Source organism: Pseudopipra pipra, chromosome Z (genome assembly GCF_036250125.1).
Source record: "Pseudopipra pipra isolate bDixPip1 chromosome Z, bDixPip1.hap1, whole genome shotgun sequence".
In the NCBI taxonomy this organism is placed as follows: domain Eukaryota; kingdom Metazoa; phylum Chordata; class Aves; order Passeriformes; family Pipridae; genus Pseudopipra; species Pseudopipra pipra.
Window position 1 is genome coordinate 42,564,885 of NC_087581.1, and position 11,263 is coordinate 42,576,147.

At 44.0% G+C, this 11,263-nt stretch overlaps 1 long non-coding RNA gene across 1 annotated transcript; it reads right to left on the bottom strand.

Moving 5' to 3' along the window:
• Positions 1–590: 590 nt before the first annotated feature.
• On the bottom strand, positions 591–10,364 carry LOC135407376 (uncharacterized). The gene is made up of 2 exons (XR_010426847.1): positions 8,455–10,364; positions 591–1,768 (listed from the first exon to the last, which is right to left on the bottom strand). It is a non-coding gene; the product is annotated as an uncharacterized LOC135407376 (long non-coding RNA).
• Between the last annotated feature and the right edge of the window lie 899 nt (positions 10,365–11,263).

Consider the following 11,263-nt stretch of genomic DNA (forward strand, 5'->3'; position numbering starts at 1 on the left):
GCTGCCCCAGGTCAGAGCTGAGCAGGACAATCCCCTCCCTGGCCCGGCCGACAATGCTTTGCGTGATATCCCCCAGGACACGGTTGGCCCTCCTGGCTGCCAGGGCACTGCTGACTCATGTCCAACTGGCTACTGACCAGGACCCCCAGGTGGCTTTCCCAGCACTGCTTTCCAGCACGTCATTCCCCAGTCTGTGTGTACATCCGGCGTTGCCCCATCCCAGATGCAGAATCCATCACCTTCCCTTGTTGAACTTCAAATGGCTGGTGATTACCCAGCCCTCTAATTTGTCAAGGTCTCTCTGTAGGGCCTCTCTGCTTTTGAGGGAGTCAAGAGGTCCTTCCAATTTAGTATCACTGGCAAACTTCCTTAGTATTCCTTCAAGTCCATCCAAGACATTAACAGAGACATTGAAGAAAACTGGGCCTAAGATGGAGCCCTATGGAACCCCACTAGAGACAGGTCACCAGCCTGATGTCACCCTATTCACTATAACTCTTTGTGCTTGACCCATGAGCCAATTGCTCACCGACCACATGATGTGTTTATCCAGCTGTGGTCTGCACAGATTGTCCAGAAGGATCCAGGGCCAGACAAGATCAAAAGCTTTACTAAAATCCAAAAATGTTACATCAGTTAGGTGGGTTACTTTGCTGTAAAAGGATATCAGGTCTGACAAACAGGACTTTCCCCTCATGAAGCCACGCTAGCTGTGACCAATGTGTCCTTCAGGTGTTTATCAAAACCTCCCAGAATAATCTTCTCCATCATTTTACCAGGCACTTAAGTGAGACTCACAGGCCTATACTTTCCAAGGTCATTCTTCTTGCACTTCTTGAAAATTGGGACAGATTCCAGCTTCCAGTCAGCTGGGACCCCTCCGGATTCCCAAGACCACTCAAAAATCATCGAGAGAGGTTTTGCAATGTTTTCAGTGGTTTTCAGCAGCAATTTGAGGATTCTGGGCCCATAGATTTGTAGGGATTCAGCTGGAGCAGCAGATCCTGCATAAGTTTAGGGTCGACTGAGAGTTCATCAGTCTCACAGCCATAGTCCTCCAGCTCAGGGCACTGAGACCCCCTTGATCCATCATCATGTTGAGGACAGAGGCAAAGTATGCATTAAACATCTCTGCCTTGTCTCTGTCCTTGTTTGTGAGGTAACCATCCCCATCCTGTAACAGGGGAATGTTATTTCTGGACTGCCTTTTGCTATTAACTTATTTAAAAGAACCTCTTTTGATTGCCCCTCACAGTTCTGGCCAAATTCAACTCTGATTAGGCTTTGGCCACACCAATTTTCTCTCTACAGCAGCAAGCAGCATCTCTGTGTTCCTCCCATGTCATCCAACCTTGCTTCCACTGGGCACACACCTTCTTATTTTGCTGTAGCTCCAAAAGAAGATTTCTGCTCAGCCAAGTTGACCTTCTGTCTCACCTGCTTCACTGACAGCATTTTGGAACTGCCTGCTCCTGTGGTTTTAGGAGATAGTGCTTAAAAAGTGACCAGCACTGGTGGACCCCAGTACCTTCAAAAGTGTTTTGCCAGGGGATTTTACTCATTTAGCTACTTTCAGCAGCGTGAAGTCTGCTCTCCTCATGTTCAGGGCTGAAGTCTTGCTGCCACTTTTCCTCCTGTCAATAAGGATTTTAATTTGTATATGACATGTAGCACCTTGTAATGGAGCACTGACAAGCTTGAAGGAGAAGCATCAGTGTTTTGAGTCCTGTCGTAACATGGGAAGGAACTTAGTGTAAGGAAATCAAATCTACACAAAAGGGAAAAGAAAACAAAGAGAAAATTATTAGAATACAAAAAACACAATTCAGATTTTGCTGTGTGAACCTCAAACAACTTGGGGAGCCACAGGATCCATGCCAGTGGGTTTTTTCCACCCTGCGGTGCTATAGGCAGGGGACAGAGTGTCTGGAAAGCTGCCCAGCAGAAAAGGAGCTGGAGGTGCTGGTCAACAGCAGCCAAACATAAGCCAGCATGTGCCCAGATGGCCAAGAAGGCCAACGGCATCCTGGCCCTCATCAGGAATAGTGTGCCAAGCAGGACTAGGGAAGTGATTCTCCACTTTTACTGGGCACTGGTGAGGTCACACCTCAAGTGCTGTGTCCCGTTCTGGGCCCCTCAATTCAGGAAGGACATTGAAGGGCTGGAGCATGTCCAGAGAAGGGCAAAAGAGCTGGTGAAGAGTCTGGAGCACAAGTCTGGTGAGGAGCATCTGAGGGAGCTGGGGGTGTTTAGAAAAGGAGACACAGCAGAGACCTTATCATTCCTTGACACGAGGTTGTAGCCAGGTGGGGATCAGGCTCCTCTCCCAGGTAACAAGTGACAGAACAAGATGAAATGGCCTCAACTTCCGCCAGGGGAGGTTTAGGTTGGACATCAGGAAGAATTTCTTCACAGAAAGGGTGATTAGACATTGGAATGGGCTGCTCAGGGCAGTGGTGGAGTCACTATTCCTGGAGGTGTTCAAGGAAAGACTGTTCATGGCTCTTAGTGACGTGCTCTAATTGACCAGGTGGTGTTGGGTCACAGGTTGGACTTGACGACCTCAGAGCCCTTTTCCAACCATAGTGATTCCGTGACTCTGTGATGACCGTGCCTTTCTCAGCGGCGCGTTCCCGACTGGAATCGCCGCTCCCGGCACCTCGCGGGGCCGCTTCCGAAGCACGTGCCGCGCAGGCGGGACCGCGGCCATCACCGCACCCCGGGATCGACGGTCCCGGGAGCACCGGGCAGCACAAAGGGAAAGGAGGGAGGGAAGGAGGGAGAGGGGGATGGAGAGAGGGAATGGGATGGGGACAGCCGGCACCGGCTCCCGGCGCGGGAGGACCTCCCGCAGCGGGAGGACAGGGGCTCGCACAGGGCGGCCGGCCGGCCGGGAGCGAGACATGGAGCGGGAGCGGGACACGGAGCGGGAGCGGCCTCGGGTTCGGGAGCGCGCGGTGCCCCGGCGCCGGCGGGCGCGCGCCACCTGCCGGCGGGAGCGCGGCGCCGGCGCGGCCACGTGGCGCCGGCCGGGCCCGGGCGCGCCCCCGCGCCCGCCCCCTGCGTGCCTCCGACACCCGCGCCGGATCACAGAGTCACGGAATCAGTGAGGCTGGGAGAGACCTCTGAGGGCACTGAGCCCAACCTGTGACCAGCCACCGTGTCAACCAGACCTTGGCACTGAGTGCCACATCCAGTCTTTCCTTGAACATCTCCAGGGATGAGGACTCCACCACCTCCCCTGGCAGCCTGTTCTAGTGTTTAATCACCCTCTGTAGAAACTCTTCCTAATGCCCAACCTAAAACTTCCCTGGAGCTGCTTGAGACTATCTATGACCTTTTGTCCTCTCCCTTGTTCCCTGGAAGCAGAGCCCAAACCCCCACCTGGCTACCACCTCCTTGCAGAGAGTGATAAGGTCACCCCTGAGCCTCCTCTTCACCCAGCTACTACCCCCCCCCAGCCGCTTCAGCTGCTTCTCATAGGATTTGTGCTCCAGACCCTTCACCAGCTTTGTTGCCTTTGCTGGAACGCACCAGCTCTTCAATGTCCTCCCTGAATTGAGGGACCCAAACCTGGACACAGCACTCCATGCATGGCCCCACCAGTGTCCAGTACAGGGGGAAAATCACTTCCCAAGTCCTGAAAAGAGGATTCCTTAGTCTGAAAAGAGTTCAGCACCATCCCCTTGGCACTCGCCTTGGAGGTATTTATAAGAATTAATGAGATCCCCTCTCAGTCTTCTCTAGACGGGCCCAGCTCCTTCAGTCTCTTAATCATCTTTGTGAGCTTCCACTGGACCCTCTTCAGTAGTTCCTAGTCTTTCCTATGCTGAGGAGCCCAGAACTGGTCACAGCACTCTGGGTGCATGGTCCCTTTTCACTCTCAGCCACCTGGATGCCCAGTTTAGCCATTTTATCCAAAAGATCATGTGTGGCAACATGCAGGGTGATCAAAGTGTTGCAGCTTTTCTGTTCTGCCTTGGATGGCTTCACACATGGTGTCCTTCATTCCAGCATCTACAATCAAGCCAGCACGGCTCCAAAGGGAAAGGTGGTACCAGTTGTACACCAGACACTGTGGTTTGACTGGTTTTAGGTGTACTTTTTCATATGAGTTTTTCTTGAAGAAGGAACAGCTCTGAGCTTCAGAATAAATAAGAGCCACCTGTACTGTCTATGGGCACAAGAAGATTTTGTGGCAGATCATTTGCCATCCAGAAAAGACATTTTTTGGGGGAAGGAGAGAGTGCAAAATTCATAAAAACAGTTCTCTAAAACAAAGCCACAGTAGGTGAGATCAGGATGGGAAACTTTGCCAAGTAGAAACTTTGCCAGTTGTTAGAGGGGGGCTTAAACAAAGCCAGTTTCCTAGCTTTAATCCAGAACCATTGAAGAAATAAGAGCATTGACTGAGGAGTATCAGTGCTCCAGTCTTGCTTGTTTTAAATCAAGACAACACTTGCAACTGTCAACAATCAACTGCCCTGTTAGAGCATATCCTTAATATCAAGAGATAACAGGGAAATAATTTCTGACAGTGTCCATCTTTTGAGATGTTTCTTACATTTTTTTTTTTTCAAAATTCTGTACCACATCATGAAACATCCCAGAGCAGAAAGGTTTATGTGAGCAATTCTGTCATGTCACCACCTGCACTAAGGAAGCTTGATTCTTCTCTGAGTATGATAGAACAGATGAGTCCCTTTGGTGCTCAGTTCTAGATGATTACCTAAGGACGGCAGTAGCATGGACAAGACATTCCAATATTGTTCTCCAAGATTTCTGGGTGAAAATATATGGCCAGGTACAGCCATCACCCACCATAGTATATATATAAAATACATATAATATATACAACAGGCAATAATAATATACAATAATACATAAATGTATAATATAATGTATAAATATAATAATACTATATAATCATACAATAATTATATAATAATTTTATCTATGTATATAGTGCCATGATATAGTTGACAAGATAGTGTTCGGTCATAGGTTGGCCTCGATGATCTCAGAGGTCTTTTCCAACTTAATTGATTCTATGATTCCATAAATAACAAGAATTTGTCAGAGTCTTGTTGCTGCTCTAGACTAAAATTGTAAATACACGAAAGTGTTGCAGCAGATACATGCAGTTTTGTATCTTTTGAATTTTTGTGGCATGCACATATCAGTGTTTTGGAAAAACAGGACTGAAAAGGGCCCCTTCAGTTCTCACAGAGAGTCCATATTAAGGTAGTAACTGCATCTCATGGTTCCATTCATAAACATTTCACACTCTACCTTAAATTGAGTTTGTTTTCACAGACTTTTCATTTAAATGGATGGGGAGTGATCAGGTGTAAAGAGGAAAATGTTGATTTTTTTTTAATAGGAAAAGCACAGAGAAAAGTGAATGAAAAACTTTAATTACAGAAAACATTATTAAAGTACTTCTAGCAGTACTTTTTTTTACTTCTTTTGAACAATAACTCAGTCTGTTAGCAGACCCCCCCCCAAGAGCATGATAGGAACCTCCTGCAGAATTGCTCCATCTCTCAGGTTGTCTTTAAACACTTCCTGTCTTCACCACTGATTTAGAGTACATGCTGCTAGATGGAGTCCTTCCACTGATTCCAGTAAATTTGACATCTAAGCATTTCTGAGAAATGCTGAAAAACAACTGAGTACGTGTGTGGAGTACAATAGTCATCAGGGTCATGAGGGTTCATTAAGCTTGGTACTGGAAGGCCAAGAGTAAGATGTATTGTGCACATGGCCCATCTGAAACTCCAGCACACAGTAATTCCTGAGAATCAAGTGTCATATCCACGGAGATATTAAGGCGACTACCTCCCATTTATCAATCAGTTAGCAGGAGTTTCATGATCAAAGGAGACTTAAAGGCAGGTTGCTTTTCATATCCCCAGGGTGTTACTGGAAAAGGAGCTTCAGCATGCACAAAACCCCTTGACTTCTGCTTTGATAACTGAAGGACGCATGCCAGAGCCATCCTCTGCAGAACTAAATACTGATGGAGAAGCCAAAGTCTCATATTTCCCAGGGAGATCTTCCAAGAAGAGCTCGTTACTCGAGGCAATTGATGGTTGTTTAAGCTGATCGAAGCCACCAATAGCAGTGGGGTAGGGGAGGTAGTAGCAGAGGAAGGTCTTTAGTGTTAAGGATGTGCTACAAAAGGTAGAAAGCGTTAGATGTTGGGCAAAGACAGGATGGGAATAAAGCACATGAATGCAACAGTGGTGTAAATGCTTTTAAGAAGCTTCTTAAGAAGTAAATGTAAATGCAAATGCAAATGAAGTAAATGTAAAAAGAAGTAAATGTAAGTGCTTCTTAAGAAATCCTAACAAAGGCATATTTTAAACATGTAAGTTTTACATGTGTCATTTTTACACGCAGGTCTTGGTTAGGCAGACAAGTCTAGGAGTAGTGTACCACACATGCTATCCACTAAGCCAAGTTACACCTCTGTGTACAAAGGGAAAAGGATATCTGATTTCTACAGCGTGGGAAGTACCGTCAGCATCATGAACAGCTCGACCAAGCTTGTGGTAGACCTTGCAGACTAGAGGAATGCCAAAATACATGACCTAATGTGTTTTGCACTGTACTTGGCCTCATATTTTATTTAGTGTTGAATACTCACCATAAAGTATTTGCTGAGACAAAAAGAATAAAGCAAGAGTGGTATTCTTATTGTTTGCCAAGAAAAATACCAGAATATTTGTTTATGTAATTTGTCAAAACTGTCAAGTATCACAATAAACAGGCATTAGGCCAAATTTTTTGATTAGTGACACTATACCCAGCTGACTGCAACTGAAATCATCACTTGCTCCTCTATTTTAAATAATTAAAAAATTACAAGGTATATCTTTTGGGGTTTTAAGTCAAATACTCTTTGCATACATATTTATTACTTATTACACTTACCTACTTCACTCTTGCAGGATACAACATGAACAACCATTCCAAAGAGAGTGACACAGAGCCAAAGCCTCTTCTAAAGTTAAAAGGATCACCAGTACCTAAAGTGAATGTATTCATGAACACATGCAATTCCAAGTGACATAACAGCAGTAGAAAGTTACTTTCACCCTTCCACCCTTCTCTGTCTTCTCTGGGATCACCCAGCCCTGTCAGCTGAATTAAAAATAGCCTTGTGACACAGACATGTTTTCAGTTTCTTGATTTACCTTTTTTTTTTTTTTTTAAGTGAGAAGAAGGATGATTCTAAAACAAAATCTCAAACCCGAAAAACAATAGCTCAGGAAAATTTGTACAACATAATCAAGCTTAGATATTTTGCTCCTTTTTACCTTTTTTATTAAAAAAGTCTATAAGGAATAAAACTCCCAGATGCAATTTCTGAGCAACCTTGTATCTACACTGAGATTTTGTGACTGGACATTATCTCCAAAGAGTTCCCAGATGAAGTACTACCACACTTTTAGGGAAAGATGTTTTTACATCCCAGCCCAGATTGTGGAACTGAAAATTACAAGGAACAGGAGAAATGTGTGGTGTTAAAAATTGTAAATAAGACCAATGCATTTCAAATTAAGTCTTGTGAAAAATGAAATAGTGAAGGTGAAATACCATTTGCAATAGAAAATCAGAAAGAAATGAGAGAAAACCTGAATAACAAGCAATGGAATAATCACAACTGACACACAGCTGTATGTTGTAGAAGATGAAATGATTCAAAGGACTTCTACTCAAGTCAGTGAAGACATTGCTTCTGACCTTACCAAGACAGGGATTATACAGCTCACAGTCTGAAGACCAAATGCCAGACATCTTTAAACTGATAACCTTAGAAGAAGATCTCTTGTCCATTTAAATCACCTCGACTTCAAGGTCTTTGGATTAATTTTGCCAGCCTGCTCCAGTTGGGATTCAGTCACCAGTAGATAAAATGACCATGGGAAAGTGTGTTGTGGGGAAAAAAAAATCATGATGTAACACGGTTTTAATTTTACTTAACTGAATATTTCTTACTGATGCTGAGTAATATTTTCTCATACTACAGCTATTGTCAATGAGGCCATTTTCAGACCCAGATGCTCATTATCAGGAGGAGACTTCAGTTGAAACAGTGGTGTGGGGGATTGTTCCAAAGCCTGATGCTTGTCCTGTAGAATGTCTCTGATCTCTGGCTATGCTTCAACTAGTTTTGATAGTGCAGATTTCTATCCTCCATTAAATTTCAGTGAAAGAAACAGAACTTTTGCATACATACATGGTTGGATACAGGTTGACCATATTTCAACTAGCAAAGCTGCTATGTGAAAGATAAATTATAATTTATAAGAAATATAAATTATATGTAATTTACATGTAATTTACATGTCTCAATTCTAATGCAAACCTCTTCCTTGGCAGTAAGAGTTAAATAAACATGCAAGTCTACTAGATCTACATTACTGTTGATAGTTTTTAACTTACCTGTTTTGTACTTACGTAACAACTTAAATGCTGGACATGAAATGCAAGGCTTTTGTTCCTCAGAAAAGGACCTGCATGCTGTTTGGTCATCCTATTTTCCTAGTTTTGGAAAAGAAAAGAAAAATCTGTCAGCTTTGGGACTAGGTCATCAACCAATTAGGATTAGCACAGCTTCTTCAAAGCAAATGCTGTTTATTTGTTTTGGAATACAGATAAAAGATCACTCCCCACTTTTACCAAAAGAAACAACAAATCCTACGATTTCTGAATAGATCCCATGACCATTTCAGGCAGGTCAAGAAGCACTTTTTAGTTGCATAAACATGAGCCTAAACATACCCTTTTACTTTTCAAACCAGGGTAGCATTTGTGTATGAAAAAAGTTTATCCACACAATTAGGCAGTTGGTGACATTGGATTAGTTTTCTGCCTCCGTACTTCCTAGTTTTTTGTTATCTTGCTCCCTGAATTGCTGGACATGCAAGCTGTTACTGCCATCTCTGTCGTGCTGCCTGGACTGCGCTGCATCCTGGATTCTGCGGAATTCCTTGCGGAATGCCAGGACTGCTTTCTCCACCAGATGTCCCCCGGAGCCGTGCAGAAGCACAGCATGAGCAGGTGTGACCGTGTGGCAGGTAAGACAGTCGGGCATCTGAACAGCTACAAACCCCTACAGCTCCAGGATGTGACACACGGAAATTCCAACGGATGTGCTTCGGCACCACAGCTGCTGCACTTAAAAAGTATTAGGGCAAAGCCTAATAGATTGCACCTCACACTCTAAATCTGGAATACCTCTCCCTGTTTAGTGTCAGGGTTCTCTTGCTCCACCACCACTTGTTTGCAACATCCTCAAACGACTGCTTCTGGGCAGACAAGGTGAAAAGCTAAAGCAAGCTCTCTGCTTTCAGGGCTGGCAAGGATACCTTGATGTTACTCTGATAAATCAGAGTACACTGCTTTATCATTGCTTTATCAGTACTATGGCCCATAGGCCAAGGTTGCAAATGACCGAACAAAAACATGGATTTTCAGAGCCATGGGAACACAATAGGAAGACCTCAGATGGTGGCAGGAAACACAAGAATAAGGCAGAAGATGTGAGAATCTAGGAACAGACTAAAGCAGTAAGTTTTTCCTAATGTATTTTCAAATATGAAAGCTAAAGGACACCATCATGGCTATGTGTGCAGAGAGCACAATGATGCAAAGCTCACAAGGAGAAACACTGTGCTCAGACAAGGAACCAAGTTGTGTGTTCTTCTTCCCCTTGAGGCATCAGGATACTGTGACTACTGGAACCACAAAGACAAGGATAGAGATTACCTCCCTAAATGTAGAGAGCAGCTTAGTGGTGTTCTCCACAACCTTAAGCTCAGCATCTCCCTCACAGGTCTTGCCCAGTTTAGAGGGCACGTGTACAACCTATCGTGCTTCTCAGCAAAATCTACACCGTGGCAATCATAATTCCAGCTTCTCAGGGCTGGGAATGCTCAGCTATGGAGGTGAGCATTGGAAGACAAGTATTGGTCACTGCAGATGGAGTATTACTCCATTGATAATGCCTCCCCTATTCTGGTCCGTGCTGGCCTAATTAAGTGTGTGTGTGCTAATGTAATACCTTCCATGCTGGGTAATTAAGTGACTTGATCCCTTTCATGAGTCTCAACCACCACATTCAACACCTATGTGGTCCTACCCTACACAGTGATCTTCAGGTTCACATCTGTTTCAGATGACATCAAGATGACTCCTCCCTTCTTAAATCATGTGTATGATTACAGGCTCATGGCTTTACTGTCACATTCCTTTTGTACCTTTCTTTCATAATTTGCAGAATGACACTATTGCGTGTCACCCAACAGTTGTACATTGTTAGAGCTGCTAAGATTGAATGTCTCACAGGCAAAGTAATTTCATTCTTTTCAAAAATAATTACAATATTGTTACTTTGTAATGAGAATGTCAAAGGAGATAAAATAACCATGGGAAGGTGGAAACAATATAATTTAGCAGGTAATTAAAAAACTACTACTCAGAGTGTGGACAAGTTTGTCATCGCTCAACAAGCAATAGCTCATCAGTTGAAACACATTTAACTGCAAATAAAAAACAGAGGAGGTTAGTTTATTTTTTGGTTAGATACTATCTCAGATGATGACAGTGAGCAGAGAGAAAGGGTAAAATGAGAACAGTTGTATATGTTGATGGAAGTAGCACGTCTTTATTGTCCATCCTTTAGAAAGAGGAGGGCTTTCTAAAGAAGACTTAGACATTCAGCTTTGGTCCATGCCACTGGGAGTGGATGTCAAGTCCCACTTGAAATGCTTCTCCCCTCTCCAAACCCTATGAATAGAAAGATGTTCACAATAAAGTGTAGACAGGAATTATTATGGCAAGCACATCCATAGAGGCTTGTAAACACATGTTGGAAAAGCCCTGAGTAGAGCACTTAGGAGACAAAATGCAACCACTCGAAAAAGATTTCATGGCTGAGGAAATAAAGGCTTTAAAATCTGCCCAAACACCATGTATAGATGAGAGTGTAATGGCTTCATAGAACCGTTCTTCCACTTTCCCAAATTGTTTCTAAAAGCAGAGGCACGTGCAAACGCAGAACCTAGAACCTCTTCTCACCTGACTGTGAGCTAAGGACACACAGTCCCTCAGAGAATATGCTCAGTAATGGATCTGCAGGCCAAGATTATCAAATCAGCTTTGGAAATTCATGCACCCAAGGTGAATAAAACATCAAATGTGTTCAGCATCTTTCCGAGCATCCTCTACCAAATGTTCAGGCTAAAGCTTT